The sequence below is a fragment of the Myxocyprinus asiaticus genome, chromosome 5 (assembly GCF_019703515.2).
Source record: "Myxocyprinus asiaticus isolate MX2 ecotype Aquarium Trade chromosome 5, UBuf_Myxa_2, whole genome shotgun sequence".
In the NCBI taxonomy this organism is placed as follows: Eukaryota; Metazoa; Chordata; class Actinopteri; order Cypriniformes; family Catostomidae; genus Myxocyprinus; species Myxocyprinus asiaticus.
In genome coordinates this window covers 37,272,635-37,293,122 of record NC_059348.1, presented here as the reverse complement: position 1 = coordinate 37,293,122, position 20,488 = coordinate 37,272,635, and the positions used below count along the sequence as shown (strand labels likewise).

The 20,488-nt window shown below is 41.8% G+C and overlaps 1 protein-coding gene across 5 annotated transcripts in view; it reads right to left on the bottom strand.

Moving 5' to 3' along the window:
* LOC127441377 (astrotactin-1-like) overlaps positions 1 to 20,488 on the bottom strand; it is a 502,716-nt gene that overhangs the window by 189,673 nt on the left and 292,555 nt on the right. The window lies entirely within an intron of this gene.

Below are 20,488 nucleotides of genomic sequence, written 5' to 3'. Positions count from 1 at the left end.
TCTGAGAGGTGTAGTTTCACTTACATCTTATGGTGATTTTTGTTTGTTTGTTTTTTTGCCAACAAAACTTGTAAATCAGAATCAGAATTAACTTTATTGCCAAGTATGCTTACAAAGGAATTTGTCTAGGTAACAGAAGCTTCCAGTGCACAGAGAAAAAAAAAAAAAACAAAAAAAAAAAACTTGGTTTGATTTTTTGCTATCTATTGGAATGACATTCATACATTTTTAAGGGTTGCTTAAATTCAAATACAATATGGGGTCACTGTATTTTCATATGATGATAGCTGCAACATGGACCAGTTCCCCTTTGTGCTATATTGACAACTGACAGAGTAAATGCATGACTGCGAATCCCTTAATACACTGACAATTCCAGTCTGAAATTAATTTTGGAATAGTGTTTGCTAATCCTAACCTCGCTCAATTGGGTAAATTCTCTACTTCTCATGAGCGCATGACTGCATCTCGGCAAAATGTACTGTACCCTGATCTGCTGTGGCTTGAAAATCACAGTATTAGGATTACAAAAAAATGAAATGAGCTGCAAAAGTTAAACAGCAGCTCATATCGTTTGTCTGTCAATGCTAAAACGAGCACTGTCCTCAAAATCAAAGCATTGACAAGCACTGAAATGAAAACTGACTATTTTTTATAAATTTTTACACATTGACTATAAATCACTCTTAACTATCTTAGTGGATTACCTAAAAGTACAATATATATATATATATACATTGGTGGCCAAAAATTTTGAATAATGTACATTTTTTGCTGTTTCTGAAGGAAATTGGTACTTTAATTCAACAAAGTGGCATTCAACTGATCACAAAGTATAGTCAGGACATTACTGATGCAAAAAACAGCACCATCACTATTTGATAAAAAGTAAAAAAAAAAATAATTATCAAATCTAGACAGGCCTCATTTCCAGCAGCCATCACTTCAACACCTTGAGTAATCATGCTAAATTGATAATTTGGTACTAGAAAATCCCTTGCCATATCAAACACAGTTGAAAGCTATTTGGATTGTTAAATGAAGCTTAACATTGTCTTTGTGTTTGTTTATGAGTTGCCATAGTATGCAACAGACTGGCATGTCTTAAGGTCAATATAAGGTAAAAATGGCAAAAAAAGAAACATCTTTCTCTAGAAATCCATCAGTCAATCGTTTTGAGGAATGAAGGCTATACAATGCTTGAAATTGCCAAAAAAAAAAAAAAAAAAAAAAACTGAAGATTTCATACAAGGTTGTACACTACAGTCTTCAAAGAAAAAGGACAACTGGCTCTAACAAGGACAAAAAGAGATGTGGAAGGCCAGATGTACAACTAAACAAGAGAAAAAGTACATCAGAGTCTCTAGTTTGAGAAATAGATGCCTCACATGTCCTCAGCTGACAGCTTCATTGAATTCTACCCGCTCAACACCAGTTTCATGTACAACAGTAAAGAAAAGACTCACTGGTGCAGGCCTTATGGGAATAAATGCAAAGAAAAAGCCACTTTTGAAACAGAAAAAACAAAAAGAAAAGGTTAGAGTGGGCAAAGAAACACGGACATTGGACAACAGATAATTAGAAAAGTGTGTTTCGGATCTTAACCCACTAAGCTTTTGTGGGATCAGCTAGACTGTAAGGTGCATGAGAAGTGCCTGACAAGACAGCCACATCTATGGCAAATGCTACAGGAGGCGTGGGGTGAAATGTCACCTGAGTATCTGGACAAATTGACAGCAAGAATGCCAAGAATCTAAAAAGCTGTCATTGCTGCATGTGGAGGATTTTTTGATGAGAACACTTTGAAGTAGTTTTTGAAGTCAATTATTTTTTTTATTTTTTTTTATTGTAACAATAATTTTTCACATCATTAATGTCTTGAATATACATTGTGATCAGTTGAATGCCACTTTGGTGATTAAAAGTACCAGTTTCTTTCCATAAGAGCAAAATATGTACATTATTCCAAAATTTTGGCCTCCAGTATATATATATATATATATATATATATATATATATATATATATATATATATATATATATATATATATATATATAGGGTAGATGGCGCCAGGTAGATGGTGCCGAGTATGGCTGCTGCGTTGCGAGCTCCGACACAACATGGCAGTGTTTTGTTTGTTTTGTTCACAATTCTTATGTTTTTTGTCTTGGATGTTGTCTGCCTTATTGTCTACGACAGAAAAACACTTTTGGACATTGGTTCAGCAATTTCACACCGTAAACCGGACTTCAAATTCCTCAATGCCGACCCGCTGTTTACAAACACGCAAGCGGAGCCCTTTGTCTGTGCTGCACGGCCGCGGAAACGCAGGAGGAAAAGGGGAAACAGAGCCAGCGTTCTCATCAGAGTAAGAAGCCGCGCAAATCGACCCCTGCTACACAGTATTCTACTGGCAAATGTTCAGTCTCTGGATAACAAGCTCTGCGAGCTGAAAGCGCGGATCTCTTTCCAACGAGAGACGAGGGACTGCTGCATTATCTGCCTTACAGAAACTTGGATGTCTGTGGAGATTCCAGATTCAGCCATTGAACCCACGGGGTTCTCCGTGCACTGAGCGGACAGAGCGAAAGACCTCTCAGGTAAAAGCAGAGGTGGTGGTGTATTTTTTATGATCAACAAATCCTGGTGTGATCAGAGGAACGTACATTCTATCAAGTCTTTCTGCTCTCCTGATCTGGAATTTCTCATGCTTCTGTGTCGACCATTTTGGCTACCGAGGGAATTCCCAGCGGTCATTATCACTGCTGTGTACATTCCCCCACAAGCCGACACAGACCAGGCACTCAAGGAACTGTATGGGAGTATAAGTGAGCAGGAAACCACGTACCCTGAGGCCGCGTTCATTGTGACCGGGGACTTTAATAAAGCTAGTTTCAAATCAGTCGCACCAAAATACCACCAGCACATTAGATTCAACAAACGAGGGGACCGGGTTTTGGACCATTGCTGCTCTCCCTTCCGAGATGGCTACAAATCCCTCCCCCGCCCACCATTTGGCAAATCGGACCACTCTTCCATTCTGCTTCTGCCCGCTTACAGGCAGAAACTGAAACAGGAAGCACCCACCCTCAAAACGATCCAGTGTTGGTTGGACCAATCAGACTCTATGCTACAAGACTGTTTTGATCACACGGACTGGGAGATGTTCCAGTCCGCCTCTGATGACGACATCGAGGTTTACGCTGATAGCGTAATGTGTTTCATCAAAAAGTGCATGGAGTACGTAGTTCCGACCAGAACAATATGGATCTATCCGAACCAGAAGCCTTGGATAAATAGCGATGTTCGCGCAGCACTTAATGTGCGGACCTCCGCTTTCAGTTCCAGGAATGCGGAGGAGTATAAACAAGCCAGTTATGCCCTCCAAAAAACTATCAGAACATCAAAACGCCAGTACAGGAGCAAGATTGAAGGACAGTTTAACACCACCAACTCTAGAAGCATATGGCAGGGAATTAACATCATCACGGACTTTAAAGGGAATAAAAACTCCACCATGAACACCGCTGCCTCTCTCCCGGATGAGCTAAATACTTTTTATGCTCGTTTTGAGGGAAATAACACCGCCATCGCGGAGAGAGCTCTCGCGGCCGAAGCTACAGAGGTTAGTTCACTCTCCATCTCTGTAGCGGATGTAACCCGATCCTTCCGACGGGTGAATATCCGCAAAGCCGCGGGCCCAGACGGCATTTCGGGCCGCGTCATCAGAGCGTGCGTGAACCAGCTGGCTGGTGTTTTTACAGACATTTTCAACCTTTCCCTCTCTTTGTCTGTAGTCCCCACATGCTTTAAAACATCCACCATTGTGCCTGTTCCAAAGCAATCAAAAATAACTTGCTTAAATGACTGGTGTCCTGTTGCTCTGACCCCCATCATCAGCAAATGCTTTGAGAGACTAATCAGAGGTTACATCTGCTCTGTGCTGCCTCTCTCTCTTGACCCATTGCAGTTTGCTTACCGCAACAACCGCTCCACTGATGATGCCATTGCATCTACAATACACACTGCTCTCTCCCACCTGGAAAAAAAAGAACACTTATGTGAAAATGCTGTTTGTAGACTACAGCTCAGCATTCAACACCATAGTGCCCTCCAAGCTAGATGAGAAACTCCGGGCTCTGGGCTTAAACAGCTCGCTGTGCAGCTGGATCCTGGACTTCCTGTCAAGCAGATGCCAGGTGGTTAGAATGGGCAGCAACATCTCCTCATCACTGACCCTCAACACTGGAGCCCCACAGGGCTGTGTTCTCAGCTCACTTCAGGAGAAAAGAAAGAGAACACAGTCCCATCACCATCAATGGAGCACCAGTGGAGAGAGTCAGCAGCTTCAAGTTCCTGGGTGTCCACATCACTGAGGAACTCACATGGTCCATCCACACTGAAGTCGTTGTGAAGAAGGCTCATCAGCACCTCTTCTTCCTGAGATGGCTGAGGAAGTTTGGAATGAACCGCCACATCCTCACACGGTTCTACACCTGCACCGTAGAGAGCATCCTGACTGGCTGCATCTCCACCTGGTACGGCAATAGCACAGCCCACAACCGCAAAGCACTGCAAAGGGTGGTGCGAACTGCCAGACACATCATCGGAGGTGAGCTTCCCTCCCTCCAGGAAATATATACAAGGCGGTGTGTGAAAAAAGCTCGGAGGATCATCAGAGACTCCAGCCACCCGAGCCATGGGCTGTTCTCACTGCTACCATCAGGCAGGCGATATCGCAGCATCAGGACCTGCACCAGCCGACTCCATGATAGCTTCTTCCCCCAAGCAATCAGACTTTTGAACTCTTGATCTCCCACGATTAAAATACATCAGCACTGCACTTTATTACTCTTACTCTTATATCTCACACCGGACTGTCAGAAATTATATTATTATTATATATATTCTCTCTTAACAACTTACTATCAACCGACAGCCTAAATGTCAATACAGTACAATACAGCCTACTGTACATTCTATATATACTACTAAATACACTTTTTTATTTTTATTGAATAATGTGTATCTATATTGTGCGTATTGTATACTGTACAGTGTATGTTATTATTTGTATATTGTTGTGTGTAAATATGTGTATATTAGACTTTAAATTGTGTTGTGTTAATTTGATGTTATTGTAAATTGGTATATGTCTCATCACTGTCACGACTGCTATATTGATTGGAACTGCACCCAAGAATTTCACACACCATTGCACTTCTGTATATGGCTGTGTGACAATAAATGTGATTTGATATATATATAGACATACACACACACTACCGGTCAAAAGTTTTGAAACACTTGACTGAAATGTTTCTCATGATCTTAAAAATCTTTTGATCTGAAGGCGTATGCTTAAATGTTTGAAATTAATTTTGTAGACAAAAATATAGCTGTGCCACCATATTAATTTATTTCATTATAAAACTCAAATTTTATTAAAAAATAAAATAAAATAATGAATTGAAATTGATGACTTGGACCAAATAATAAAGAAAAGCAGCCAATAAGTGCCCAACATAGACAGAAACTCCTTCAATACTGTTTAAAAAGCATCCCAGGGTGATACCTCAAGAAGCTGGTTGACAAAATGTCAAGAGTACATGTCTGCAAATTCTAGGCAAAGGGTGACTACTTTGAAGATGCTAAACTATAACACATATATTTATTTTGGATTTTGTTTAGTCACAACATAATTCCCATAGTGCCATTTATGTTATTCCACAGTTTTGATGACTTTACTATTATTCTAAAATGTGAAGAAAAAAAAATATAATAAAGAATGAGTGTTTCAAAACTTTTGACTGGTAGTGTATATATATATATATATATATATATATATATATATATATATATATATATATATATATATATATATATACACTGTATATATAAACAATTCAAGATGTACTTGTACTCTTTGAAAAATAAGTCTTAATATCTTATGGATCTTATTATAAACAGAGAACAAGTGGAGGAGACAACAGCTTAAAGCCTCCAATCTTAATGAATGGGACCTTTTCAGATTCTCAAAGAAGCAGTTCGTCCAAAAATTTAAATTTGGCTTCATTTACTCACCTCTATGCCATTCCGATCCAGTATTATTTTCTTTCTTTCAGGAACATAGTTATGTTTCTTTTTTTTTTAAGAACACTTTTTTCCATATAATGAACATGAATGAGGTCTCGGGCTGTCAAGCTTCTAAATTACAAAAAAGAGCACCATGAAAGTCTGATAAACTGGTCATTATGACTAATTTGTTGTCTTCCAAGTTTTTGTGTGTTTGAGGAACAGACTGAAATTTAAGTTGTCATTCACTGGCATCCACACTAGCTTTTCTTGTCACAAACATGAGAGCTCAAAAGTAGTGATGTCCGATAACAAAATAATAATTAAAAAAAGCTTTTTTGATTCATCCAGTTCACAAAATATGTCTGAATGATTCATTCAGAAATGGGACTGATCCAGTTTCTCAAGTTCAACTCGCAGTTCATATGATCAGGTCGCTGTCACATTGTCATTGTCTTCATTCATGTCACTTCATTTTCATCATCACCACTCTGTTCACGCTTGTAGTTCGGTTCTCTTGGTCCGGATCAAAAAAGAAAATGATACATTTAGTCCTGGTTTGCTTAGCGTTCACACTGGAATTTTTAACACTGATGATACAAAACAAAAGGCATCAGGAAAAAGTCACAACCTGATTTTATGATGTATATTTTGTGATGGAACTTGCCGAACATCCAAAACAATGCTGGCTGCTGGGCGAAATGCGCTCGTTATATTTATATATGTATATATGGTGGTATTTTTACCAGCTGAGAACAAACGAAGAGCTAATAAAATGTGTAAAGGAGTCAAAACAGCGCCAGGAATTCCTCCATTGTACACACAAATGAAGATATGCTGCAAGGACGGCTGACGGCGGTTCCAACGCCTGTACCAAACTGTAATGGGCAACATAGCTCCTATGATGAGAAGAACGTCCTGGTTACTTGCGTAACCTCCGTTCCCTGATGGAGGGAACGAGACGTTGTGTCGATGTAGTGACACTAGGGGTCACTCTTGGGAGCCCGAAACACCTCTGGTCTTTGATAAAAGGCAAATGAAAATTGGCGAGTGGTATTTGCATACCACTCCCCCGGACATACGGGTATAAAAGGAGCTGGTATGCAACCACTCATTCAGGTTTTGTGCTGAGGAGCCAAGACAAGGTCACGGCCATTTCAGCGGGTAGTTCAGCATTGTGGCAGGAGGGACACAATGTCTCGTTCCCTCCATCAGGGAACGGAGGTTACGCAAGTAACCAGGACATTCCTTATCTGTCACTCACTCAACGTTGTGTCAATGTAGTGACACTAGAGGTCCCTATACAAAACGCCGCAACTGGCTGACCTGTGTTACGTGAACTGGCGGTGTGTGACAGGCAGACCACTGTGTGCCTCATAGCCAGTGCACCAGGCTGACACGTAACCTCCCCCAATGCTGTTATGAGTGTCGAACGGCCTTTTGGGGACAAGTTGACTGCCCAAAAGATAGAGACAGGCTAGCCCAGTCGTGGCCTCTTATCCTCTTTTTTTCCTCTCCCCCAAAAAAAGGAATTAACTGACTGGGGCCACCAGGTCTACATCGGGGGGGGGGTGTCCCTCCCAAGGGTAAGACACCGCGGAGACCACGCCCCACCCAGAAAAGGGGGGGTATTTTGAGTGGAAATACGTCACATGGTCTTGCCGAACTTTGTCGGAAGTATGTCATGTAGAGAAGTCCCATGCTGCCGGCTCAGTACACGTGCTAACTAAGCCCTGTACTGGGGTAGGTGCTCCGCATGTTGTGGTTCCCCGTAGGTAACCCCATGCGATGTATTTCTTCCGCTAATTTGTTTCCCTGTTGGTAAACTGTGTCTTCCTTGGGCAGAAATTGTAGCATTTGGTTACATTATGTTTTGTAATTTCTAATACTTCTTTATACAACATCCATCCCTCGTGCACTTTTGGCCTCTAGCGGGTGAGGTTTTTCAGACAGATAAACAGCAGCACAGGGCAGGAAAGTACAGTACAGCACTGTGAGCGAAAGTGTTACTCGCTAGGACAGTTTATTTTGAACAAGAGGGGCAAATGCTTATGGAATTTAACATGGGAGAACAATATCGAACTGATGTGGACTGATAGAAGTGGAAAGCCCATCTGTGTGCATGATGGTGCGAGGAAACGGGTGGCGGGAAAAAGAATAATGTTCAGTGAAAAGTCAAAATAAGATTGCAATGTATGTAATTGTAACTATATCAGATATTATTAATAAAACACAGGAACTCATTAATATAGGAACTCATTGCATGGGCATTTTTTGCCTCCATATTTTTAATTTTGGGAATATTTTTGTTAATTTCGGTGGCATTTTTGCCCCAAGTCTCAGTTAATTTGCAACACTATTGGCATTGTATCTTTCTAAGGTATTTAAAATGTTAAGACCTATAGTAGCAAGTAAGCAAGATATCCCCTTATATATGTCAAACTACATTGTGTTAATGTTTGACACAGTGAAAACTTTGCCTACCTTACAAACACGTGAAATGTGATCAGTGGTTAAATTTGTTCAGATGGTTCCCTCGTACCTGAATGAATGGTTCCTTTCCAGAATAAAATTAAATATGCAAAAAAAAAAAAAAAACATCACAGTATTATAGTTCTTGTATAGTGACAGGGCAGAAAGTTTTGAAGAAGCTAGAGAAGAGAGGACACCTTTGGCAGTTTATGCAAGATGATGTGCTCATGATGCTGTGTCCTGCGGGCTTCCGTCTTAGTTTATAAACAGATTTAGCGCTTATAACTTTCTTCTTCCCAAAAATTCTGAGATATTAAGTCCTTTTTTTTTACTTTGTAATTGTGGTGAAAAATAACTGTAGCAAAGTTGAATACTTAATTTTTAATCAACAAATGTAAAAGTACTATTATTTATACTTAAAAAAGCACTATAACGAGAGGTGTTGTAATTTTTTACTTTCCACCTCTGGCTAAAACCAAATGCTTCAGAGGGCCATGTCTCCTTTTTGCCCCATGGGCACCTTGCTCTCATTGTCAGACAGAATAATTAATTTGACTGAACATCACATGGCTCCATGGTAGATCCTACCTAACGGGGGAGGAGTTACTACAAACATGGAGACTGTGGCAGAGGGGGCTCTGCCCAAGGAAGACGCAGTTTGCCAAGAGGGAAACAAATTAACGGAAGATATACATCACATGGGGTTACCTTACAGGGAACCACCACATGCGGAGCACCTACCTCAGAACAGGGCACTTAGATAGCATGTGTACATTCTACACCTGCCCGTAGAAATGAGAGGTCGGTCCAAGGGCTGAAGAGACGGTTACAGACCAGCGTGTTGGCCACGTGATGTGTCCCATGGCGCCATGCCCATCTCGGGACTCGAGTCTGAAGCCAGTGCTGAAATGGTCTCATATGCATCAACCCGAGCGGGGTGGCCACCGCTAAGGATGCCATATGCCCCAGGAGCCTCTGAAAGAGTTTCAGTGGAACCGCTGTTTTCTTTTTGAACGCCTTCAAACAGGTCAGCACCGACTGTGCGCGCTCATTCGTGAGGCATGCTGTCAATGAGACTGAGTCAAACTCCAAACCGAGAAAAGAGATGCTCTGAACCGGGAGGAGCTTGCTCTTTTCCCAGTTGAACCGAAGCCCTAATCGGCTGAGGTGCGAGAGCACCAAGTCCCTGTGTGCACACAACATGTCCTGAGAGTGAGCTAGGATTAGCCAATCGTCAAGATAGTTTAGAATGCAAATGCCCATTTCTCTTAACGGGGCAAGATCTGCCTCTGCGACCTTCATGAAGATGCAAGGGGACAAGGACAGGCCGAAAGGGAGGACCTTGTACTGATACGCCTGACCCTTGAATGCAAACCGCAGGAAGGGTCTGTGTCGAGGTAGAATCGAGACGTGAAACACGTCCTTCAGGTCTATCGCCGCGAACCAATCTTTACGCTGGACACTTGCCAGAATGCGTTTTTGCGTCTGCATCTTGAACGGGATTCTGTGTAAAGCCTGGTTCAGTACTCGCAGGTCCAAGATAGGCCACAACCCACCGCTTTTTTTCGGTACGATGAAGTAGGGGCTGTAAAACCCCTTCTTCATCTCGGCCAGAGGGTCAGGTTCTATCGCACCCTTCCGTAGGAGGGTGGCGATCCCGCGCGCAAGGTAGCAGCATTTTCGTCCTTCACCAAGGTGAAGTGGATACCACTGAACCTGGGCGGATGCCTGGCGAACTGAATCACGTAGCCGAGTCGGATGGTCCGGATCAGCCATCGCGATGGATTGGAAAGCGCAAGCCACACATCCAAGTTCCTCGTGAGGGGGACCAAAGGGACAATGTCGTCGGACATACCGGCAGGTGGGGCCTCGCAGCAGGGCGGAGCTTGAGGTGCCACACCATGTCGTTACTGTGCTGAGTCTAGGGACATCGAAGCACTTACCTGGCTCCTTGTGACCACCCCCAGAACAGCCTGCGATGGGGAAGGAAGAGGCCTGTCCTCGCAACCCGTGGAGACTGTCACATCGGGGGCGGATGTGTGCCACAGCTGGGCGCGCAGGGGCGGGGAGACCGCCGCTGGAGCGCCAATCCTGCAAGGGAAAAAAGGTGCATGGTGGTCGTGATGACCCAGGGAAGAAGGCTCTTTTGCTGAACTGTTGGGTGCCACAGCAAATTGGGCATGCAGTGAAGTCAAACGAAAAGGCAACAAAAGATTCTCCACCCGCCCTTCACCGGGGGATGGAGTGGTCTTAATACCAGCTCCAATGCAGTGGGTTTCGTCAACCCTGGGTCACCCGTCTTAGGGGCGCTTTGACGACCTTCGTGGGTTCTTGGGAACCTGGCCATGAGGCGGGTGGCATCTGCTTCCAGTGGTGGGCTCCACGCAGGGGCCGGGCCGAAGGGCGGGCTGCGGCAGAGCCGGTGCAGTCACCGCAGGGGGACGCCCTTGGTGATGAGCAGATGGGGTACAGGATCTTGAGCCACACCGGGGCAGGATATGCCGGATAGCCTCCGTCTGCTGCTTCACCGTCGAGAACTGCTGGGCAAAGTCCTCAACGGTGTCACCGAATATGCCAGCCTGTGAGATGGGGGCAGCAAGGAACCATGTCTTGTCGGCCTCACCCATCTCGACCAGGTTGAGCCAAAGGTGGCGCTCCTGGACCACTAATGTGGACATCGTCCGCCCGAGAGACCGCGTCGTGACCTTCGTCGCTCGGAGAGCAAGGTCGGTCGCCGAGCGCAGTTCCTGCATCAGATCCGGGGCAGAACTACCCTCGTGCAGTTCTTTTAGCGCCTTGGCTTGGTAGACCTGCAGGAGAGCCATGGCGTGCAGGGCAGAGGCGGCTTGTCCAGCAGTGCTGTAGGCTTTGGCCATCAGGGACGACATGAACCTACAGGGCTTGGACGGGAGCTTTGGACATCCGCTCCAGGTGGCGGCGCTCTGCGGGCATAGGTGCACCGCGAGCGCCTTATCCACCAGAGGATTCGCCGTATAGCCCCTGGCCGCCTCGCCATTGAGGTGCGTCCGACTGGACAAGCCTGCTCTCCGATGCTGCGCTCGAGAGCTCATCATCTTCGCGGGCTCCGAACAAGAGGTCGAACTCTCCATGAGACGAGCCAGCGGACTCATCCAGAAGCCCGATCGGGGCAGACGAGCGTGCTGGGGAATGGGAGGTCCGCGGGGGATACCCGGCAGAGGCGGTCCCATTGGGGTCCCCAAATTGCCCCCAGTGCTAGCCGCGCTGGCCTCAAACCCGTAGGTAGAATGACCGAGGCAGGGAGCCGCTGGGGCGGCTTTCTTTCTTATGAAAGCTTGCTTTCTTATGAACGCAAGCCGCGACCGCAACATTGCCATGGTCCATCCACGAATGCCGCCTCCTTGCGGGTCATGCCCAGACACGAAAAACAGCGATCGTGACCGTCTGAAGTTGAGAGGTAACGACCGCAACCAGGAATAACACACAATCGGGAAGGCATCTTTAAAAGTCGCGTCTTTAAAAAGACGTTCCATGTGTGCCGCTCTTTTAGAGAAATATACTCTTTCAGGAAAACATACTCTCTTTTTTCTGCCGAAGCACCCAGGGGTGTTCTCTGCAGTGCACCAGTGCAGAGGAGGGAGAAGCCGCTGAAATGCGCCGTCAGATCCAGCAGAGGTGAATGAACAGTCGTGATAATTCAGCTCAGTGAGCATGTCCGTTTGGCTCCAAAGAGAAAATCTGAATGAGTGGTTGCATGCCAGCTCCTTTTATACCCATATGTCCGGGGGAGTGGCATGCAAATACCACTCATCAATTTTCATTGGCCTTTTATCAAAGACCAGAGAGTAGCTCCCAAGAGTGACCCCTAGTGTCACTACATTGACACAACGTCGAGTGAGTGACAGATAGGGAAATTAAAATACACACTGTTTAAAACAAATAAATAAATAAAATATTATTTACTAAGCTTATTTATTAAAGTTCTGTGCAATGTTACATCTCTGTTGTCACAACAATGAAACCCTGTAATTGTTGTATTTAATCAAAAAGATAAAGTAAAAGGTAAAAGAAAAATCTCTTAAACATTTTTATTTAGTTTATGTTATAAAATGTTTTTTTTTTATTTTTTTTATTTTTTTATTTTTTGTTGACATTTTTCAAAATTCTACACTTTTGTTAATTTCCAGATTGAAAATAGGTTTTAATTCTCAAATTTTCAATGTGGACTTTTGTGGATTTTTGAAAGGCACTGTATATCAAAAGGACAGGACAAGAGAAAAGGTTAATGTCAAATTGCATGCTCTTAATGCTCTGAACAGTAGGGAGACTCACTATGGCATGGCCAAATTCCCCTATTTAGAATCCTCTCGCTGGGAGTTTCATTGCGACAACCACCGGTGGCAGCCATCGAATGGCCCGTGAAACCCCATTAACAGCTATACCCCATGTTCAATTTCACCCATGGATGAGCAGAAAAATGGATGACTACAGGGGAAATGATAGAACACAGGGGCTTACCTCAGTCTGCAACAGGCTTATTTAATACAGGGCTATTGGTAAAGCTGTGAAGCCGACTTACTGTATTATCAGTGCACTGATAAGATACTGTAAAAATACTGTCATTTTGTCTTATAACCTTAAAACGTGTTTCATATGGTAAAATATAAAATAACTGGTTGTATTCAAGTAAACAACAACAACAACAACAATAATAATAATAATAATAATATGACTGACTTCATGACTTTTTACACTTCAAGTAGGGAAAAAGAATACCAGCTTTCCCAAAATATAGAAAGCTGTATAATGGTCTTAATTATTTGGTATTTGTTTTTATTCGGTTGTATTTCTGCAAGTTGAAACAAGTTTACAGGAATAATTAAGAATCACAATCTTAATTAAACAGAAACTACTAGACATTCTTTAGAATGTGCAAGTTTGCTTGACTAAACTTCATACCCTTTTCATAAAGGCACTAAGATATCACTTTAACAGCAGCCAAACCATAAACATTATCTGAAACGACAGCTTGTAGGCAGCACTCTTGTGTGCTGTCAAAGTTGTTACCATCAGGTGTTGTAAGTAGGGCTGAATGATTAGTCGACGTTATCAACAACATCGACAATAAAAAATGTAGACAAAAATTTTCGTTGTCAAATAGTCGTTTGATCTAATTTAACGTAACATGAGAACATATTAAACTCTAATGATGACGCGTGAGAGCAGCACTGCAGTTTGCACCTGACTGAGGAGAGGAAGAATTACACAGCTCACAGTCCAGATGCACTCTAAACTTTCCAAACAGCTTCAAATTATGTAGATTGCAAAGTATGAGGGAATTATAATGCAAAAATAAGTAAATACAGAAGCACTCTCATTGTGGAATAAGTGGAGCTGGAGCTGCCGTTCCACTGAAGCAAAACTTGCGTGTCAAGCGTCTTTAAAGGAAACACCCTGGCGTTACGTCTTGCAAATGCAGTTATATTTAATGCGTTATAGCTTTATTAAAGTTCAAATAATATGGAAACAGATCATGTAAATAACTACAAACTCTGAAACTGGCATTTCTCTGTGCGGTCAGTGCCTCTTCTATGAGTTGAGCGAATGTCCCAATCTAAGGGAAAGAGATTGAAACTGCACACGGCTGAGGCACACTGTCGCGGGAATGCTCATCAATCAAGCGTGCATGCTCAATGCAGCAAGATTATAACATGATGGCTCGCAACTTATTGAATCATAATAAATGTCACTATGTCTTGTGTCTTCTTATCATGAAGAAAATTGGCAATATGCAGCTTTATTAATGAGAGTTTGTTTTTTTGTGAGTTAAAGATGGACTGAAATGAACAGAAAGGTGAGAGAGGTAGTCTTCGCCCCATTATCACTGCAACAAAATAAATTGCTGATTTGTTTTTGTTTTGTTTTTGTTTTGGCTTGTTTTCCAATATAAATATCAAAAACTCCTATAAAACTATGAAAACTTTCTTTAGCAGCTATACTGCAGAAGAAAAATGTGTTATCTGAGAATGTTGAATATAATATTAAAAATACAAATATTTGAAAATATCTAAAAATCCTTTCAAAAAGATGCATTCACCTGAGAAGCAGCATATACGATATTTAGACTTGCTTTTAGAGAATAGATCTTGAATATATGTATATTTTGTCTTTACTGCAGTCGCAGAAGTACAACCAAGTGAAAAAATACACTTATATACAAAATACACTTATATTTAAGATACATTATCTTAAAGCAAGTCTAAATATCTTATGTTTCTTCTCAATAAATGTATCTTTAAGGATTTTAAGACAATTTTAAATGGAAAACAAGACAAAAAATCTTGATAACAATAGGATTTTTTGCAGTAAATTGAAAGTATTTTTTCCCTTTAATTTAGTGAATGTCATTTAGAGGTATTTTTAAAAGATGACTGTGTCCTCTTTATTGTTAGTAAGCACATTTAATACAGCCTTTTAAGTTGAGGCACAAGCTGAATAATCAGTTAAGGGCTAATGATTAATCACATCAATAATCACCGAATAGTCGAATAATCGTTCTAATAATCGTAGATTAATCGATTATCAAAATAATCATTAGTTGCAACCCTAGTTGTAAGTATATGAAAATACATGTATATTTAAATGTTTTGTCTGTCTGACATTTGCGGCCCATCAAATGTACATGAAGGACATACATCTGAGAACATATTGAGATTGAGTCAAAAAAGACATGCAAACAAATTAACATAGCAAACAATTTGGCCAACAACACACTATCCATCAAAAGGATCTATCTGTTCCAAATATAGCTATCTGAGGTGGGAAGACTTCTTAAAAGAGCAAGGTGACACACTTTCTCTCAGCCAAACTGAGAGACATCTCTATCAGACTCCCCAGACATCTTGAGCAGATAGCTGCCTATGTGCTTTCCTGGTCACTGGACCATATGTTGCCATTTTAATTGAGAGGGACTTTGGGAGAGGGACTGTGTGCTGCAGAATGTATCACTGCCATTCAGGCTCATGTCAGTGGTCAACAAGGGTTCTCCTAACCAGCAAGAACACATTACAGTGGGTCTAAGAGGGTTTAAGAGTTACAGTTTCTTTTTTTCTGTTATGCTGGTACACACTTTACACAGCAAATCTAATATTGTGTGACATTTACAAATATAGAATTTTAGTTACAATCTATGATTGTAGTGAATTCATTTTCGCATACACTTGCAGACATAGAACAACATGATCACTAGAAATCAACATGTAGCTTTCAAAAATTCATGAATGCTGAAATCAACCGTATACTGCCAATTTACTGACAAGCACCATCCCCCATCAGAAATTTTTGCATCAATTCCACCATAATCAAATGTCCCTCTAGCACTACTGCAAGTGTGCTGCAAGAGCAATCTCTGAGACTTAAGTTCTGGTCCCATAGGAACCAGGAAGTAAACAGGTTCATATACAGTAAACAATGGTGAGTGTGATTCAGAGGTTGCATTTGTGCTCTAAAACTTTTCCTCCACTGACGGTTAGGTTTAGGGTTTGGATTAGGGGTTAGGGTTGATACAATATGCACTCCTATTGACTGTATTCAGTCAATCTCACATAATTTCCAACTAAAAATAGAACTCACTGTTGGCACCACTGGACATTTCACCAAAAACTTGAGCTCACGCGTGCACATACATTCAACAACACTTCCAGCTTCTGCCACTGTGGGGTAGTGATTGCAATTTTGTTAAGCACAGACCGATTTGAAACTTTCGACCTACTGTTGCCAAATTCATTGTGAGATTAGTCTTCATAGAAACATGACAACATGACAATAAACAACATGGAGAGATAACTTCTGGTCGTTTTTACACTGATTTAAGCATAACAGGAAAAAGAACTGAAAACTTATGTTTTTGTTTTCTTCTTGAAGCTAACACTTCCCATTACCTTGCTCTCCACTTGTGCGCTTTTGTTCTCTCACAATGTCATTGGCTGTTGCTCATTAATGCTGTCTCACTAGTCTGGAGAGTGTACACACTTGACGACAGTTTGAAATTTGCATTGCATCAGAGACTAATTGCAGTCTGTCTCATAAGTGCGCACACTAGAAGATCCTCAGTGATGGGCACATGCTACATATTTGCTACCTGAGGCTGTTTTACAGACTGGCCGCAAACTTCAAAACATCAAAGGGCACTGTTCTGTGCAAGCTTTGCACAGAACAGTGTGCATGACTTAACTAGACAGGAATCTATGCAGAGAAACATAAGTTCCTTCTTTCATTCATTCATCGCCCTTGTATCTCCAGATCAATTTGAACATGAGAACGATAGGTGTCTGCATCGGCCACAAGCATCTGAAGGGCCTCCCTTGAAGGCTTCAGGACCCATGCTGTGGCACCCACTGTGTTAATTATCACATCTAATGTTGTCGGCTAATTAATTGACGTTTACTGCAGGAAATGGCTCCAGCAATTCTCTGAAATTAATCAGTGTCAAAGAATAAATTAAACCCAAAATGTGATTACCATTGAGGACTGCGCCCAAAATTGAATTTGAATGGGGCTTCTTTTTCCCCTCAGTGTATGCCACATTGATTTCTGTCCTTGGCTGAAAATATAAATGTATTTCCCAGTGACATCAAAAAGATTCTAGTGGTTAAAGAGAAACTTAGAGAAATATAAATATATGTATATATATATATATATATATATATATATATATATATATATATATATATATTCCATAGTTTTGATGACTTTACTATTATTCTAAAATGTGAAAAAAATTATAATAAAGAATGAGTAAGTGTTTCAAAACTTTTGACTCGCAGTGTATGTATATATATACATACACTACGGGTCAAAAGTTTTGAAACACTTACTCATTCTTTATTATAATTTTTTTTTTTTTCACATTTTAGAATAATAGTAAAGTCATCAAAACTGTGGAATAACATAAATGGAACTATGGGAATTATGTTGTGACTAAACAAAATCCAAAATAAATAAAAACTGTGTTATATTTTAGCATCTTCAGAGTAGTCACCCGTTGCCTAGAATTTGCAGACATGTACTCTTGACATTTTGTCAACCAAATTCTTGAGGTATCACCCTGGAATGCTTTTTAAACAGTATTGAAGGAGTTCCCATCTATGTTGGGCACTTATTGGGTGCTTTTCTTTATTATTTGGTCCAAGTCATCAATTTCAAAAACTTTTTAAATTACATTTTAGTTTTATAATGAAATAAATTAATATGGTAGCACAATTATATTTTTGTCTACAAAACTAATTTCAAACATTTAAGCATACGCCTTCAGATCAAAAGATTTTTAAGCTCATGAGAAACATTTCAGTCAAGTGTTTCAAAATTTTGACCGGTAGTGTATATATATATATATATATATATATATATATATATATATATATATATATATATATATATATATATATATATATAAGGAAAGTCAATTAGCAGCAGAAAGGTTTGTTTAATTTTGTACATTCTACAATGTGGATTGCGGTTTCATAATTATATACTAATTATCACTGCTAGGGAGCCGCTCAACTTGGTTTGTAATACAAGCTGGCTTAATATGAGTGGTCAAAAATGTCACATTTCCTTCGCAACAACACAATGTTTTTTTTTTTTTTTTTTTTCTCCTACAAGTCCGGGCAGGCAAGTTAAAGAACAGTCAAAAGTCAGACTGTAAAGAATGCTCTCTCAATTACAGCAGAGGTGTGTGGAAAAGGCGAAGCTGTTTCTACCTTCAATTTATATTGAATCAAATTTACCATTAGAACAGAGTATAATTTTCTTGGCATTCAATGACTGCAACACTGTGGCAGAGAGAAATCCCACATAATAAGTGACAAATGCAAGGGACTAAACAAACACCAAGACTCATCCAATGTCTTGTTGTTGAAATGCATAAACAATTAATAAATAAAGATGAAAAGGAAACATAATGTATTGTGACATAATGTGTAGTGAATATAATGTGTAGTGAACCAAACTGGCTTTTTGGACTCAAGATGGCGCCGAGTATGGCTGCTGCGTTGCGAGCTCCGACACAACATAGTAGTGTTTCGTTTGTTTTGTTCACAATTCTTATGTTTTTTGTCTTGGATGTTGTCTGCCTTATTGTCTATGACAGACAAACACATTTGGACATTGGTTCAGCAATCTCACACCGTAAACTGGACTTCACATTCCTCAATGCCGACCCGCTGTTTACAAACACGCAAGCGGAGCCCTTTGTCTGGGCAGCACGGCCGCGGAAACGCAGGAGGAAAAGGGGAAACAGAGCCGGCGTTCTCATCAGAGTAAGACGCAGCGCAAATCGACCCCCGCTACCCACTATTCTACTGGCAAATGTTCAGTCTCCAATGAGATACAAGGGACTGCTGCATTATCTGCCTTACGGAAACTTGGATGTCTGCGGAGATTCCAGACTCAGCCATTGAACACTGCAGGGTTCTCCGTGCACCAAGCGGACAGAGCGAAAGACCTCTCAGGTAAAAGCAGAGGAGGTGGTGTATGTTTTATGATCAACAAATCCTGGTGTGATCAGAGGAACGTACATTCTGTCAAGTCTTTCTGCTCTCCTGATCTGGAATTTCTCATGCTTCTGTGTCGACCATTCTGGCTACCGAGGGAATTCACAGCGGTCATTATCACTGCTGTGTACATCCCCCCACAAGCCGACACAGACAGGGCACTCAAGGAACTGTATGGGATTATAAGTGAGCAGGAAACTGCGCACCCTGAGGCCGTGTTCATTGTGACCGGGGACTTTAATAAAGCCAGTTTAAAATCAGTCGCACCAAAATATCACCAGCACATTAATTTCAACACACGAGGGGACCGGGTTTTGGACCATTGCTACTCTCCCTTCCGGGATGGCTACAAATCCCTCCCCTGCCCACCATTTGGCAAATCGGACCACTCTTCCATTCTGCTTCTGCCCGCTTACAGGCAGAAACTGAAACAGGAAGCACCCACCCTCAGAACGATCCAGTGCTGGTCGGACCAATCAGATTCTACGATACAAGACTGTTTTGATCACACGGACTGGGAGATGTTCCGGTCCACCTCTGATGACGACATCAAGCTTTACACTGATAGCGTAATGTGTTTCATCAGAACGTGCGTAGAGGACGTCGTTCCGACCAGAACAATACGGATCTATCCGAATCAGAAACCATGGATTAATAGCGATGTTCACGCGGCACTTAATGTGCGGACCTCCGCTTTTAATTCCGGGAACGCGGAGGAGCATAAACAAGCCAGTTATGCCCTCCAAAAAACCATCAGAACTGCAAAACGCCAATACAGGAGCAAGATTGAAGGACAGTTTAACACCACCAACTCTAGAAGCATGTGGCAGGGAATTAACATCATCACGGACTTTAAAGGGAATAAAAACTCCGCCATGAACACCGCTGCCTCTATACCGGATGAACTAAATACTTTTTATGCTCATTTTGAGGGAAATAACACCGCCATCGCGGAGAGAGCTCTCGCGGCTGAAGCTACAGAGGTAAGTTCACTCTCTGTCTCTGTAGTGAATGTAACCTGATCCTTCCGACGGGTGAATATCCGCAAAGCCGCGGACCAGACGGCATTCCGGGCCGCGTCATCAGAGCGTGCGCAAACCAGCTGGCTGGTGTTTTTACGGACATTTTCAACCTTTCCCTCTCTTTGTCTGTAGTCCCTACATGCTTTAAAACATCCACCATTGTGCCTGTTCCAAAACAATCAAAAATAACTTGCTTAAATGACTGGTGTCCTGTTGCTCTGACCCCCATCATCAGCAAATGCTTTGAGAGACTAATCAGAGATTACATCTGCTCTGTATTGCCTCTCTCTCTTGACCCGCTGCAGTTTGCTTACCGCAAAACCGCTCCACTGATGATGCCATTGCATCTACAATACACACTGCTCTCTCCCACCTGGAAAAAAAGA